Raw genomic sequence first — 17,279 nt, forward strand, 5'->3', positions numbered from 1 at the left:
GGGGCTTAGCTGCAGTCCAGTACTCGCCTAAGTTCTCTCACTTGAGGACTTAGCTACAGTCAGGCACTCGCCTAAGTTTGAAAAAATCCTACCGAGTGGAGAGAAGTCCTCCCACTCGGGGGCTTAGCTGCAGTCCAGTACTCGCCTAAGTTCTCTCACTTGAGGACTTAGCTGCAGTCAGGCACTCGCCTAAGTTTTAAAAAATCCTACTGAGTGGAGAGCAGTCCTCCCACTCGGGGGCTTAGCTGCAGTCCAGTACTCGCCTAAGTTCTTTCTCTTGAGGACTTAGCTGCAGTCAGGCACTCGCCTAAGTTTGAAAAAATCCTACCGAGTGGAGAGTAGCCCTCCCACTCGGGGACTTAGCTGCAGTCCATCACTCGCCTAAGTTTGAAACACATCCTGCTTTGCAGCAAAAAGGGGCAGGTCGACTACCGCCTCCTCCTTGGAGAGCTTCGCCACAAATACAACACACACTTCATCCTGCTCTGCAGTAACAAGGGGCAGGTCGACTGCCGCCTCCTCCTTGGGGAGCTTCGCCAGAAATACAACGTACGATCCATCGCTGACCCGCAAAGACGACGAGGTGCAGGTCGACTGCTACCGTCTCCTTCGGAACTGCGCCGCAAATACAAAAGTTGTCTCGAATAAAGAACGATTTCCACTCGACGGGGAACGCATAAAGATATTCGACGATAAACCAAGTTCGGATAAATCCTAAAGGTTTCCGGACCACGGATCAAAGTACTCGGGCATTCAGCCCGAAAGAGTTTAACGGTTACAAAAACCACTCGGCATTCCGAGGCAAATTTAAGGTGAGGCATAAAAGTTCGTTCACTCCGCAGGAGGAGGGCTGGCAGGCTCGACGAACTCATCCAGGTCGACGCCGTCGGCTATCCGAGTGGCTGCAGCGATGAAAGTCTCCATCAAAGTTCGGAAGTCATGTTCCTAGGTGTTGGCGACCTTGATTACTGCCAGTTTGTCTTGTCGCACCTCCTTGCAGTGGACACGAACCAAAGACAGAGCCACATCAGCGCCACACTGAGCAGCAGACTTCTTCCACTCCTGCACTCGGTCTGGGATTTCATTTAGTCGAGTCATCAGGGACTCAAGATCATTTTGGAGCACAATCTCTGGCCAAAGTGCAGGGTCAATCCGCGACATGGCGACCTTCAGTCGAGCCAAGTAGTCCATGACACCGTCAATGCGGGATTCCAGTCGGAGAAGATTCATGGCAGTTTCATCTTTCACAGGAGAATTGATTGGATCCAAACCAGGTTCGATCCGCCCAGTCTCCTCCTCGAAGTTCTGGCAAAACTATGCATCACGATCCAAGGATAAGTCAATTTACATACGCCGAGTCGACACAAAGAAAATCAGTCGGAAAAAAATGTGCACCTTCAAGCTTGATGAACAACTTCTTGGCAAGACTCCTCAGGTAGCTCTCCAGATCGTCCCTCCTGCAAGCAATGCTTTCCTTCTTCTCGCCCAGGATGAGATTCTCCTTCTTCCAGCGTGAGCACTCCTTGTTGGCGTCATTCAGAGCAGACTTCAGCCTGGTATTCTCTTCTTCCAACTGGCCGACCGAAGCCAGTTTCTGTGCAGCTAGAGCTGTTTTGTCGTCAGCCTCCTTTCGAGCAGCATCCAAATCCTGGTCCTTCTTCACCAGAGCTTCTCTCAGTTTTTCTACAAAGAAGTGATGTCTGATTCAGAAAGAGCAGAAGGGAACTCAAGCTTAAGACGAACCAGTCGACAAATTCGTCTTACCAGTGGCATCGTCCTTGACCCTTTGCAGCTCTGTCTTGGCCAGCTCCAAGTCAAGGTTCAGTTGGATCTGCTGTTTCTCTAAGTCAGCAAAGCGAGCCCCAAGATCACAAGATTTCTGAAATCAAAGGGGAGAAGTTATTTTTACAGCAAAAAAAAGTTACTAAGGCTACGGTCGACTGCCCGCAGTCCACCATAGCCTCGGGGACTACACCTAGTGGGTGCACTTTGCGTGCCCCCACCGGTTCTGACCCACTTGACCGGCCCGCCAGAGTCGAGTGCAGGGAGTAAAAAAAAGAGCTCAGACCACAGTCGACTGCCAGCAGTCGACCGCGGTCTCGGGGACTACACCCAGTGGGTGCACTTGGCGTGCCCCCACCGGTTTTGACCCCACTCGACCAGACCGAGTGGAAGAGACAAACTATCAATTCGGTTTACACTCGACAAGATACAAAGACTATAGTCGACTGCCCGTAGTCCACCGCAGTCTCGGGGACTACACCCAGTGGGTGCACTCAGCGTGCCTCCACTAATTCAAAGTTCAAGCAACGCACCCAGTGGGTGTACTAACGCAAAGATTTTCAGAAAGGAGTCTTCAGATATCATATCCCAACAGAACAAGCGGCGACCAACTAACCTGAACGTTGCTTTGGAGAGCTGAGCTGGCGTCGTAGGTAGCCTGACTGGCGTCTCGCACCATCTTCATCTTCTCCATCATGACACCCGCCTGGCGTATAGCTTCCCTGGCAGCATTCACTTTGTCTTCTGGGACATGATGGGTCGCAAAAACCGAAGGTGGGTCGACAGGGGCCTGAGCAGTCGACGAAGAAGGCAAGGCACTCGACAGCGGCACGGCGAAGATAACAAAACCCCGATTGGCGTCGCCAGCGTCCTGAACGATTGGTTCCGCCCTCTGTGTCGACTGTAGCGCCTCGCTTGTAGGAGCTTGCCTACTCTTCCTTGTCAAAGGCCTCTCGGGCTCTTCATCATCGTCAGGGAGGTCAATAACGTTGGGAGCTGTGTAGGGTGCAATTGCCAAAGTCACATCACCCAATGATGCACATTGCAATTGGATCGACCAAACAAATACAGTACGGCAGAAATCATACCCAGATTAGAAGTGACCGCATCCTCCATCACCTCGTCCTCGTCCCTGTAAGCTGAGGTCCCGGAAGTGGCAGCACTGACAATCCCAAAATCTGACCAGTTAAAACAAGAAAAACAAACAACATGAAGCGTCGAGTGAATACGAAAGGAGACACTCACGCGGAAGCAACGGGGATGTCAATCTTAATCTTCGGCAACGCCTTCCGAGTCTTCAGCTCTGCAACTTTGGGGTGCTTTGGCGCTTTCTCAGTCGGGTTTGCTGAAGAGACCCGAGGATGCTTCGAAGACTGACCAGCCTGAGCAGTTACCTTTTCACGGGCACTCGGTCGTTCTTGGTCGAGCTTGGATCGCCTCTCCCGGTGAGGAGGTGACTCGACTTCTTCTCCATCACTTGAGTCATCGCTTCCTCCACCCCCTTCACCGTTGGAAGTCCACTCGCCACTGTTGCCGCCGCTCGCCTCGCCTTCCAGAGCTTGCTCTTGCTCTCCGTTGGGTATTGAATACATTTCAATAATGGCCTAAAAGAAAGTAGAGAGAACAAAGTCAGTCGACGCAGTGTATGCAGGAGCGAATTCAAATTACAAAGCAAAAAATCAGAATCAGACCTTCTCTGGTGCATGAGACTAGTCGAATGGAGGGACTCTCCTAGCTCCCCTGGGGTTGTCCTTGTTCTCAGTAATGCCCAACAGCCACTTCTCCAGTGTGTCGTCGTCGACCTCCTCCGGGTGAATCCGAGTGGAGTCTTCAAGACCCGAATACATCCACATCGGATGGTCTCGGGCTTGAAGAGGCTGGATGCGCCGCTGAAGGAAGACCTCCAAGAGATCCATACCAGTGACCCCGTCACGGATAAGATGGACCACTCGATCGTCCAGCACCCTCACCTGCGCCTTCTCCTCCGAGAGCACCTTTAAAGGGGAGGGTTTCCTCACTCGGTCCATGGTAAAGGGAGGGAGGCCAGTCGACTGCCCTGGCGTCGACTGGTCCTTACAGTAAAACCAAGTCGACTGCCATCCGTGGACTGAGTCGGGAAGAATCATGGCTGGAAAAGAACTTTTTCCTCTCATCTGGAAACCAAGACCCCCACACATCTGAATCACTTGCGTCCTCTCGTCACTCAAATTAGCCTTTTTCGCCGTCTGGGAGCGACAAGTGAAAATGTGCTTGAAAAGACCCCAGTGAGGCCGGCAACCCAGGAAGTTCTCACACAAAGAAATGAAAGCGGCGAGATAAACAATTGTGTTGGGAGTAAAGTGGTGGAGTTGTGCCCCAAAGAAGTTCAGAAACCCTCGAAAGAAAGGGTGAGGAGGCAAGGAAAATCCACGGTTGACGTGGGTGGCAAGAATAACACGCTCACCCTCCCGAGGTTGCGGCTCAGATTCCTTCCCCGGAAGCCGCGCCGAGTCATAGGGGATCAGCCCCCCTTTGACCAGGTCGTCGAGGTCTTCTTGGGCGATCCTCGGGTGGATCCAGTCGCCCTGGATCCAGCCCTTCGGCAGGCTGGTTCGCGAGGAAGATCCGCCAGGCTGGTCGCCTTCCCCTTCGACCTCGCCGTCGCCTTCTTTGCCCGCTCCAGAGCCGCCATCTTCTCCTTCCCCATTGTCGCCGGCGAGACACGTACGGAGCGGTGGCGCTGGGGCGAGAGCGAGCGCAGCGGAGGGGCGTGAAGAGGAGAAGAGGTAATGGGAACACACTGTTCAGGAGACTCCGGTCCAACGCCTTATATGAGGCCGCTTCCGAGTGGCTGACGGGTAGGCCCAGGCGGCTCTGTCAAATCCTGTAACAATCGCGCGCGCGATACGTGGCGAAAAAGGTGGCGCGGGGATCGAGGCAGCTCCGCTCCATCCCATCCGATTACGGCGGCCTCCCCCGTCCCGCGCGCTTCCCAAAATTCGGATCCCACGAAATCCGCGGGCAGCAGAACAACTTGTCAAACCAAAGATCTCCTCCGCACCGTCACTCGGAGCCTTTCGAGTAAAGAAACTCACTCGACGAAGAATTAAGAATGGATCAAGGCGACTGGAAAGGAAGTCGTTGTCAACACTCGGGTTCATTGGTCCGAAACAAGGTATGCTCGCGGCATGAAAAACGAGTCGGAAAAATGCTCAAACCCTGTCCCACTCAAACCTTGATCCATTCGGGGGCTAATGTTGAAGCTATGTACCTAGGGTAGGGTCATGGACCTGTCCAAACTGACCTACCCAAGGACATCTCCAGAAGAAATCATCTTCCAATCGACTTGAAGGTGTCTCACTCGACAGACTTGAAGATACTCGACCAAGAAGCAATCACTCGACCAAGACCAAGCCACTCGACAATCAGGTGACCTAAAGGCACTCCGCATGCTAACGGTCGGTCATTAAGTAGCCTTTATGGTCATCATAGCACTTTATTAGGGGCGTTACCAGTAACGCCCCACCTTAATGTATTTAAAACCCTGCATAACTGAGGGCCGGAGGGGTCGGGCGAACTCTATATAAGCCACCCCCTCCTCAGTGTAAAGGGTTCGCACGCCTGTAATTCACACACGCATAATCCAGTCAACCGCCTCCGGGCTCCGAGACGTAGGGCTATTACTTCCTCCGAGAAGGGCCTGAACTCGTAAATCTTGCGTTCCTACAACTCCTCTATAGCTAAGATCTTGCCTCTCCATACTTACCCCCCTACATCACTGTCAGACTTAGAACCACGACACCCACCGTGATCGATTCCCCGTCCGGCGGAGCTCCGGAAAAGACCCCAATATGGGATCTCTTGGGTACAGAAAGTTGCGGCGGTGGAAATAGGGTTTCATGGTGCTCCTGGATGTTTTCGGGGTATATGAATATATATAGGAGGAAGAAGTAGGTCGGTGGAACCACGACGGGCCCACGAGGGGGGAGGGCGCTCCCAGGGGTAGGCGCGCCCCCTACCTCGTGGCCTCCTTGTTGGTTGCTTGACGTCCACTCCAAGTCCCCTGGATCATGTTTGTTCCAAAAATAACTCTCCCGAAGGTTTTATTCCGTTTGATATTCCTTTTCTGCGAAACACTGAAATAGGCAAAAAAACAGCAATTTGCACCGGGCCTTGGGTTAATAGGTTAGTCCCAAAAATAATATAGAAGTGTATAAATAAGCCCATTAACATCCAAAACGGATAATATAATAGCATGGAACAATCAAAAATTATAGATACGTTGGAGACGTATCAGGGGCGCGAGCGCGCTTGGAGAGGAGCCACCCGCAGCGTCAGGAACTCCCTCAGGAGCATGGCCCCGTAAAAGGGGGGCATGGCGGCCGCGACCAGCGCCCCGTCCTTCCGAAGGAACAAGGGAGCATGGACACTCGACGGATACTCTTGGTCGTCCCCGACCAAGAGGTAGAGAGCCACGGACAGCTCCCCTTCAGATAGGCCTCCGGGCTCAGGCAAAGCTTGTCCTCTCTGTTCCCGAGCATGCACAAGGGGCGCAAGCGCGCTTGGAGAGGGGCCACCCGCAGTGTCAGGAACTCCCTCAGGAGCATGGCCCCCGTCAGCTTCGCCGCCTTCGCATTGCCCAGCCTTAGGTCGGCGGTCATCTTCTCCAGCACCGCCTTCGCCCGGTCGTCAGTAAGCTTCGCGCGGGACTACCCCTCGTCAGACTGGGGCATCTCCGTCGGCAGCTTCAACCGTGGGTGGATGCACTTGGCATCCATCATGACCCACTTGCTGCTGAAGCCGTCGGCCTTCTTTCCGGCCTTCGAGATCACGTTGGCCTTGCCGGCCGCGACGAAGTTGGCGCACCCCGAGGTGTGGCCGTTGTTGATTCAGAGGAAGAAGAAGTGGTGCAACAGTGCCATGGACAGCATCACGCTGACATACGCCTCATGGTAGAATGCAAAGATCGACAAAAGAAGAACGGAGTTGGGATGGAGATGGAGGGCCTGCAACCTGTAATGTTGGAGGACCGCATAGAAGAAGTCGGAGAAGGGGGGAACCAGGCCAGCGACGACGCTGCTCATAAAGAAGGGGTAGAAAGCTCTTCGAAGCCTCCGGCACGGTGGAGCCAGCCCAGAGCTCGGTCTTCTCCTTCTCGTTGTTTTCCCCCGTTGTCAGCAAGCGCGTGGCGGCGAGGTTCTTCTCCGAGACATTGGGCGCGTCCAGAGCCGGCTCGTACCAGGCGGGCGGCGAAACGACCTTGGGCTTTCGGGGCACCATTGGTCGGAAGCTCGAAAGGGTATTGAAGCAGATCTAGATATTTCTGAAGCAAGGAGCGAGAGAGGGGATCTAGAGCAAGGAGAAGGAAAGCAATGAAGGCAAGCATTGCCCGCACTGGCCTTTTTGTCAGTCTGGCAGCTGCCGAGGCAGCATGGAAAAGCGGAGATGCCCACGTCCAATCAGTCGCCACGTGCCAACCGTGGCCGCATGCTGTTGGGCACACAGCGCTCCGCACTTGCCCTTTGGCTTCGCCTCAAATCCAAGCCCGAGCGCGCCTTGGGCACGGGGGCTACTGTTGGCGTTCTGGGAATGGGGGTCCCCAGACTTGCCTGCTGCAGCCTGTGGCGTGGCTCCATCAACGGCCCTGTACGGCCCATCTTCACCAGCAAACACTCAAGACCCATGCGAGGGGCCAAGCCTCGCAAGGCCGATGACGCAAGACCTCCTCAGGGATGGCCTCACCAGGCCGGCTCATGAGGGGTAGAGAGATCGAGGCAAGGGACACCTCGCGAGGTTTGTGTGACGCAAGCCATGACGACTGGAGCCAGGCGGGCGCCAGCGCGCACAGTGTCCTCGTTTCCTCTTTGGTGATAAAGAGGCAAGCGCAGGCGAGGAGTCCCGAGGCATCAGGCAAAGGTTTCCATATCGGTGCAACGAGACCAAAACCAGCAGGACAATAGGACAGAGGTCACCGTGGAGCCCAAGACGGTGTCACCACCAGAGCCTTTGGCAGGCGAAGACTACTTTTGTCAGGATAGCTTGTACTAGCTGTCCCCCTTCAAATTGGACGCTGTGGGATCCCTTCCCGCCTAATATTTGGGAAGAGGACCCGGGCCTTTGTATATAGGACTAGCCACCACCGTAGGGAGGCATTCTGATTCTGATTCTGATGTTGATCGGATCTTGGACCGGATTCATCCCATCAAAGCCACCACACTCACCAAGCACAAGAACACCTCTCCTCAGGAGCCTGTTCTTCCCTTGTAATTGTTCATCCTCAGCCCGAGAGGCACTCCACCACACCACACTGGAGTAGGGTATTACACCACATCGGTGGCCCGAACCAGTATAAACGCTTGTGTCTCTTGTTCTTTGGGTTCGTGGAGCTAGGCCGTGAGATCATGATGTGTGCGAGCTAGAGAGGGGGAGATCTTTGTGCGCACCCCGGTGTTCGAACCTCAAGGGTTTTGCCAGAACCTGAAATCTGACAAATTATGTTGGATGCGATTCCTCATGCAACAGTTATAACATAGGGTGACACAGAACTAGCTCCAGTTCATCAATGTAATGTAGGCATGTATTCCAAATATAGTCATACGTGCTTATGGAAAATAACTTGCAACACATCTTTTGTCCTACCCTCCCGTGGCAGGAGGGTCCTATTGGAAACTAAGGGATATTAAGGCCTCATTTTAATAGAGTACCGGAACAAAGCATTAACACTTAGTGAATACATGAACTCCTCGAACTATGGTCATCACCGGGCGTGGTCCCGATTATTGTCACTTCAGGGTTACCCGATCATAACACATAGTAGGTGACAATTGACTTGCAAAATAGGATCAAGAACTCATATATATTCATGAAAACATAATAGGTTCAGATCTGAAATCATGGCACTCGGGCCCTAGTGACAAGCATTAAGGATAGCAAAGTCATAGCAACATCAATCTTAGAACATAATGGATACTAGGGATCAAACCCTAACAAAACTAACTCGATTACATGGTAAATCTCATCCAACCCAACACCGTCCAGCAATCCTACGATGGAATTACTCACGCACGACGGTGAGCATCATGAAATTGGTGATGGAGGAAGGTTGATGATGACGATGGCGACGGATTCCCCTCTCCGGAGCCCCAAACGGACTCCAGATCAGCCCTCCCGGTGAAGATTAGGGCTTGGCGGCGGCTCCATATCGTAAAACGCGATGAATCCTTTTCGCTTATTTTTTTCTCCCCGAACGTGAATATATAGAGTTGGAGTTGACGTCGGTGGAGCTTCAGGGGGCCCACGAGGCAGGGGGTGCGCCCCAGGGGGGCGCGCCCTGCACCCTCGTGGATAGGGTGTGGGACCCCTGGTGTTGATTCTTTCGCCAGTATTTTTTATAAATTCCAAAACGTGTCTCTGTAAATTTCCAGGTCATTCTGAGAACTTTTATTTCTGCACAAAAATAACACCATGGCAATTTTGCTGAAAACAGCGTCAGTCCGGGTTAGTTCCATTCAAATCATTCAAGTTAGAGTCCAAAACAAGGTCAAAAGTGTTTGGAAAAGTAGATACGATGGAGACGTATCAGGTGCCCCGCGGACCGCCTCTTTGCTCTATAAATACCCCAATATTCCAGAAACCCTAGGGGAGTCAATGAAAAGCAATTCTAGTCGCCACAGAGTCCAGAACCACCAGATCCAATCTAGATACAATCACGGATGGGGTTCACCACCTGCATTGGTGCCTCTCCGATGATGCGTGAGTAGTTCTTTGTAGACCTTCGGGTCCGTAGTTAGTAGCTAGATGGCTTCCTCTCTCTCATTTGATTCTCAATACAATGGTCTCTTGGAGATCCATATGATGTAACTCTTTTTGCGGTGTGTTTGTTGGGATAGGATGAACTTTGAGTTTATGATCAGATCTATATTTTTATATCCATGAAAGTATTTGAGTTTCTTTGATCTCTTTTATGCATGATTTCTTATAGCCTCGTATTTCTTCTCTGATATTTGGGTTTTGTTTGGCCAACTTGATCTATTTATCTTGCAATGGGAAGAGGTGCCCGGTAGTGGGTTCGATCTTACGGTGCTTGATCCCAGTGACAGAAAGGGAACCGACACATATGTATCATTGCTACTAAGGATAAAAAGACGAGATCTATATCTACTGCCATATAGATAAACGGATCTTGTCTACATTATTTCATCATTCTTATTGCATTACTCCGTTTTTCCATGAACTTAATATACTAGATGCATGCTGGATAGCGGTCGATGTGTGGAGTAATAGTAGTAGATGCAGGAAGGAGTCGGTCTACTAATTTTGGACGTGATGCCTATGTAATGATCATTGCCTGGATATCGTCATGAGTATTTGAAGTTCTATCAATTGCCAAATAGTAATTTGTTTACCCACCATTTGCTATTTTTCTCAAGAGAAGCCACTAGTGAAACCTACGGCCCCTGGGTCTCTTTCTCATATTTTTTGCCTTCACGGTCTATTTTATTTGCCTTTTATTTTCATATCTACTAAACCAAAAATACAAAAATACCTTGCTGCAATTTATTTTATTTGGCGTTTGATCTATCAATATTTACAAATATCCCACGTCCGTTCGCCAATTTCTGGCGCCGCTACCCGAAAGGGATTAACAACCCCTTTTACAAGTCGGGTTGCAAGTAGTTGTTATTTGTGTGCATGTGATGTTTACGTTGTGTTGTAGTCCATAGAGGCCATCCATACACCCATTCATACATTCATCATACCCCTAGGGTTTAGACCACAACTCATGATCTCGAGGTAGATCAACTCTGTACCTTGATTCTTACCTAATATAAGCAAGAGCAGTACGTAGGGTTTTACCTCCATAGAGAGGCCCCGAACTTGGGTAAACTTCATGTGTGTGTGTGTGTGATAATCCGATCTAACAACTCAGGCTCCCCTACCCGAGACTTGCTGGTTCTGACACCGATACCAGGGCTCGGCCCGGGACCCTACTCATCCCACCAGCGGGTCGAAGGAACTCATCAGTATCTTTGAGTCAGCCATCGGCATTCCCAAGTATGTTATAGGGAATGAGGCTGATCTACAGTTTAAGTTGTCTAGAATCCGTTGTTGTTCCTCCGCTGGAGATCCCAAGGGACGACCTCACTCTTATCAATGTTGATCTTTAGTCTCGACATAGCCTCAAAACAGAGTAGCGGGAACTTAAAATTCACGATGTCCAGGCTTGACCCCTCCACCATAATCATGGTGTCGTCAGCATATTGTAAGTTGATGACCCCTCCACCAGGGATCAGGTGACCCACTACCCTGAAGGGGTGACCTGCCATCCTAGCTTTATCCAGGATGTCCGCTAACGCATCCACAATGAGGTTGAAGAGAAGTGGGGAAATAGGACCCCCTTGCTTCTCTCCTACAATGGACGTAAAGAATGGTCCCACCTCACCTTTAATATTAATCGCCATCTTACCAGAGCGAACCAACTGCATGATCCAAGAACATCATCTGTCATCAAAGCCCCGACGCTAAAGGACTAACAACAAGAAGGACCAGTCCATATGATCATAGGACTTCTGGAAGTCCAACTTGAGGAAAACGCCCTTATGTCCATGTGTCCTAACCTCATGGATAATCCTAACCTCATGGATAATCTCATGAAGGGCCAGGATCCTGTCATGGATCTGCCGTCCCTTCAGAAATGTTGTTTGGAGGGGGTGATCCAGCCGCTCCGCTATAGGGGCTAGTCGTCTCGCGTAGACTTTTGAGAAGATGCGTTCAAGTACGTTGATCACCGTGATAGGTCTGAAGTGTCCAATGTCCGTAGCCAAACTATTTTGGGGATCAGGGTAGTGACACCAAAATTTATTGGAGACATGTCAAAAGTCCCAATATAGAATTAATGGAACATTGGCATGATCACACGTTTTAGGACATCCCAAAATTTCTGGAATAAGGCTACCGTCATGTCGTTTAGGACCGATGCCGACCCGCCTTCATAGAGGCATAGCCCTACCCACCTCTTCCGACGAGTATGGGAGAGTTAGTTTCGCATTCTCAAGGTCAGAGACCCTGTCCACAAGCGGCCCTGCCAAGGAAACCCCGCCATGGGGTTCCACCGTAAAGATCCCCTTAAGGCCTTGTTCGGTAGTCAGGGGACCAACCCCCTAGGGGATTCAATCCACCCAGGGGTTGGGTGATCCTCACGCTGTCACCCAATCCCTATAGGGATTAAACTCCTAAATTCCCTGAACCCCTACCTCAACAAATCACATTCGGTTAACCCCTCCCAGCAGGCACATATCAATCAATTGAGTACTCAGGACGAGGAGAGGGGAGTCCGAGGAGGAGGAGAGGAGCTTACTGGGTGGGATCCTGGATCACGGCGATATCGTCGCCGCGGCCGGCGAGTTCGCTTTGGTCGCGTCGCCTGCGAGAGTCCGCCTCCGGGTCACTCGGGGTTTCGTTCCACGGGTGGGGAGACGATTATTTTTCCCCCGTCTGTTTTGCGAAGACTGGAGGGGTTTCGATCGGGGGTCCACGCTGGACTTAAACGAACACGCATTAACGGACGGGCCGGGGTTACACCCCGGCGGGGGTAATCCTCGTCGATCCACGGGGGTTGGGCCGCAAACCTCGCGGGGGAGGGAGTAAACGAACAAGGCCTAAAGGAGTAAATGTGGGACCTAATATCATCCGGGTTTTCTAGGAGGGTGACTCCCTCCTAGAGACACGGGATAGAGTACTTCTAATGTCACCCATTGGCAATCACATGGAAGTATGAGGTATTAGCATCGCCTTGAAGGAGCCACTTCTGTCACTCCCCCGACGTTTCAAGAACAATTCTTCACCCTTGAAGATCTCCATCAATGAGGACTCAAGGGAATACCGCCTAAGCCAATCATCAGCTGATTAGGCCGACCGTATCAACAGCCACATCTAGCGCCTTAATCTGGGCCAACATGGCCCCTTTACGATCCCTGAGGTTAGCTCCCAGGTTGGCTCCCCACCCCCGCATAAACTGGCGGGTGGTCTTAGAGTAATGGTGCCATATATCAGTGGCACAAAAGGTTCGTGGCGGATTGGCTGAAGCTTGTACGTAGCGGTCTTGAACCATCTCAAAGAACCCCAGCTGTAGTAGCCACGATGGTTCGAAGTTGAAGCATCAGGCTCGCGACGGGGACCCCTCCCTAGATGAAAACAATAGGGGAACATGGTCAGAACTGGTCTGGGTGACCGTCCTAAGAGAGCATAGTGGGAACATAATCTCCCACTGGGCAGACACCAGGACCCTATCCAGCACACTCCGGATAGGGTCCACCTATTTATTAGTCCACGTGAACCTAGCCCTACACTAGCTATCTCACATAGGGCCATATCAGGGATGCAATCGTTGAACATGTGCATACACATCCGGTCGACATTAGGAGAGCTCTTGTCAGCCTATTGCCGAATAAGGTTGAAGTCACCAACTACTACTACCGGAGTAGTGCATCGCTCCACCTTACCCTTTAAATCAGCCAAGAAGTCCACTGACCGCCCGTGATCAGCCCAGCCATAGACAATGGTCACCTCCTAACTAAGGTTTACTCGTCGGCCAGTGACGAACATACTAAGGAAAAATTCCCCTTGGTCCATATCCTCGGTCGAGAAGAAGTCCTCCCTGACCCCCAACAAGATACCCCCAGAGAGGCCAACCACAGGTAGCCATTGCCGGGCAAACAGGTGCCGGGATAACCCCTAGAGTTCCTGAATGGAAGTCATGGCGAATCATCTCTTGCAGACCCACAATATCGACATCTTTCGGTCGAATGTAGTCAATCAACTGGCCCGCCAACCCAAGTTGCCAAAGCCCCTAATATTCCAGCATAGTAGCTTCATATAGGAACCGAGGTAGTATTACTAGGCCCCTCTGGGGGGTGAACTAGTCCAGCCACCATTTGCAGGCGGGGGCAACTGTTTAAGCGTCGACTTACTACGTGGTCGATTTTATGTTCGATCGGTCGACTTGAGTTGGGCTAATGGGCTGAAGCCTTGTACGTGAAGCCTGGGGCTAATCTTCTATCTATCTCAAATTTTGAAAATTTTGCTTCTATAAGTACAGGTGCTAGTTGGGCCACGCCTGGAGCTACAACCCTAGTTGCCCCAAGCCCAATTTTGTCCCTGCATGTTCTGTTGGGTGGCAGCGGAGCCCTGCTTAACGGGGGCATCTGCGGCCATGTCTTCCCTAGAGGGGATCCCGACACTAGCCCCACAAACCACCATCTGCTGCTCAGTGGAATGGAGGTCTGTAGGTAGCCTTCCCCTCAGGGCCCTTCCTACCGAAGGGCCACCAAGGGTACGAGGCTCAGTGGATGTGCGACTGGGCCACGACACATCCCTAGGCTCTCTATGCCCAGGGATGCTGGGTGTCGGATCGCACATGGGCCTCTGCCAGCACCCCATCAAGCCTCTCTCCTTGGAACAGATGGCAGAAATCTACTCCAGGCAAGGGCCCTTCTATCCATGAAGCACAATTTCGCAATCTATGGCTACATCACCAAGGTGTGCAAGGGGAACAGAACCAAGAACGACGAAACATGAACCAGAACAGAGGGGACCAGAAGGAGACGGTACTATACCAGGAGTGAGATCACGAGTAGCCATGCGCATGGCCGCTTTCGCCGGGACCATTGGAACCTGATTGTCTGGCAGAGTCCAAGACTGGCCGAGATGGGCACTCTACCTGGGCGCCATCACCAGAGAAGGCACTTTTTGGGGACCGAGGCTAGCCACTGGATAGTCAATGTGTGCCCATGGGCAATCCTAGTCCCAGCGGAGGTGGCACAACAGGCACCATCGTCGGGGACCCCAAGGCTGTGGAAGGTGGGGTCCAAGGCAAGCAAGAGTAGCACACCACCCTAGGGGAGCGTGGCGAGGATGGCGGGCAGACATCCAACCCGGCGCTCAGAGCATCCTCGTCCACCTCAAAAACCGGCGACAATGACGTGGCAGCAGCTAGCGTGAGGGAGGAATTTCCTGGCAGGCCGGCATCCTCCGCACCGGACGAGGCCGGCGCATGATAGCTCTGAGGCGACAACGGCGATGGGAGCCCGTCCCCCAAGTCTGTGGAATTGTCCTCAGACTGGATGTCCTCACCGTCCTACCCCTCCACAAGGGGGGTGCTGGCAGGTCAACCTCCGGCTGCCCCTCCGAACCGTGCATGTCAAGCTCGTAGGTGATACACTTGCCCTTGTTCTTGCCAAAGTAGAAGATTAGGGACATGCCTTCCACATCAGCTAGAGCCTAACAAAAGATCTCGATGCGCGCTAGGCCATCACCCTGCAAGGAGTCCAGATCTATCGTCAGGAGCTTGCCCACCGGCTTCGAGATGGCCTTGTGGATGTGGTCGCACTTGCCCCCACTTGAGAGCCCATAGAGAAGCATCCACACCTGGGCAAGGGTGGCAACCATGTTTGGCTCAGCATCAACCTTCTGGATCGATATCATGAACTTATGTGATCACAAGTGTAGACATTGAGCACCTCAGCAGAGGGGAAGCGCACCAAGAGCACCATCAGGGCTATCTCGGTGACCTCCCATGAGAAAGAGCTATCACTGTAGTCACCAATGAACGCCGACAACTCCACCTGAATGATCTTAGTGGTAACCACAACCGCTGGCGGTGGCTGCTGGTCCGAGATGAGGGTGATCATGGCCAGGTGGGGCCGGACAGGCTCATCCTCCAGAGCTACATCCACATAATAGAAGACACACCCTCCACCCTATACCCTAGGTAGGAAAGAGTGGTGGGGCCCCGAGGGGCCATCAAACACTCTGAACGAAAGTGTCCGGCACACCCACAATTGATGCACATCGTCTCCTCTTGGGTCCAGGCGCATCCCGCTTTGGTTGGTGGGATGGCCGGAGCCTCCTGCTCCGCCCCCACAGCTGCCCTCTCAGATCAATCCCCGATGGAAGGACCACCTACCCACCAGAGTGCTTCTTCTTACTCTTCTTCCGCTTTGCCATCAACCCCGGTGGAGCCGAGGCCTCCTGTCGGTGTCAAAACAGGCAGATCTCGGGTAGGGGGTCCCGAACTGTGCGTCTAGGCCGGATGGTAACAGGAGGCAAGGGACACGAAGTTTTACCCAGGTTTGGGCCCTCTTGTTGGAGGTAAAACCCTACGTCCTGCTTGATTAATATTGATGATATGGGTAGTACAAGAGTAGATCTACCACGAGATCGGAGAGGCTAAACCCTAGAAGCTAGCCTATGGTATGATTGTTGTTCTGTATGTTGTCCTACGGACTAAAACCCTCCGGTTTAGATAGACACCGGAGAGGGTTAGGGTTACACAAAGTCGGTTACAATGGTAGGAGATCTGCATATCCGTATCGCCAAGCTTGCCTTCCACGCCAAGGAAAGTCCCTTCCGGACACGGGACGAAGTCTTCAATCTTGTATCTTCATAGTCCAGGAGTCCGGCTGAAGGTATAGTCCGTCCATCCAGACATCCCCTAATCCAGGACTCCCTCAGTAGCCCCTGAACCAAGCTTCAATGACGATGAGTCCGGCGCGCAGTTTGTCTTCGGCATTGCAAGGTGGGTTCCTCCTCCAAGTACTTCATAGAAGATTTTGAACACAAAGATAGTGTCCGGCTCTGCAAAATAAGTTTCCACATATTGCCATAGAGAGAATAATATTTACACAAATCTAATCTGCTAACGTATTCCGTAGTGTGACACGCCACGGCCAAGCCTTTATTCGAATCGTTTTAGTATCCCACCTCAGCGCGTCATGCGAGGCGGTTTCCTTGGCACGTCTTGTTAAAGCAGAGATCGTGTCCCCTTATTCCGGGATTCTCATCAATACGGGCGTGGGTAACCCAACCGCGCCATTGATTACGGCGCTTGGAGATAAGCGAGTTTTACCAGGCTGGTGGGGACACGTCGTTGCATCCACCCATATAAGGGGATAAGGATCCACCTTTTCACCTACGCCTTCTTCCTCCTTCGCCTATCCATTTTCGTGCACTCGAGCTCCAGCGCCCAAATCCGCACTCCCCACCTCAACCTTCTCCAGCCATGTCCAGAGCGGGAGGCAAGTGGATGGTCTCCTCCGTCATGGAGGGACACATCAAAAAACCGAGGAAGGCCGGATACTTGTCTAACGACATCGCGTACAGGCTTCCCGAAGAGGGGCAGCTCCTCCCCACCCCAAGGCCCCATGAGAGGGTAGTGTTCCTTCCCCACTTCCTCCGCGGACTAGGCTTTCCTATCCACCCATTCGTCCGGGGACTCATGTTCTACTACGGCCTGGATTTCCATGATCTGGCCCCAAATTTCATCCTCAACATCTCGGCGTTTATCGTCGTGTGCGAGGCTTTCCTTTGCATCCGCCCCCATTTCGGCCTATGGCTCAAGACTTTTAATGTCAAGCCGAAGGTGGTGCGCAGTAACCAGGAGGAGTGCGGAGGCGCCATGGTGGGCAAGATGCCCAACGTCTTATGGCTCGAGGGCTCCTTTGTGGAGACCCTGAAGGGGT

At 52.3% G+C, this 17,279-nt stretch overlaps 1 pseudogene; it reads right to left on the minus strand.

Moving 5' to 3' along the window:
- Positions 1–14,536: 14,536 nt before the first annotated feature.
- Positions 14,537–17,279, minus strand: part of LOC147960142 (uncharacterized) — a 33,535-nt pseudogene continuing 30,792 nt past the window's right edge.

The sequence above is a fragment of the Triticum urartu genome, chromosome 7A (assembly GCF_056163025.1).
Source record: "Triticum urartu cultivar PI428250 chromosome 7A, HENAU_Tu73, whole genome shotgun sequence".
NCBI classification, from domain to species: Eukaryota; Viridiplantae; Streptophyta; class Magnoliopsida; order Poales; family Poaceae; genus Triticum; species Triticum urartu.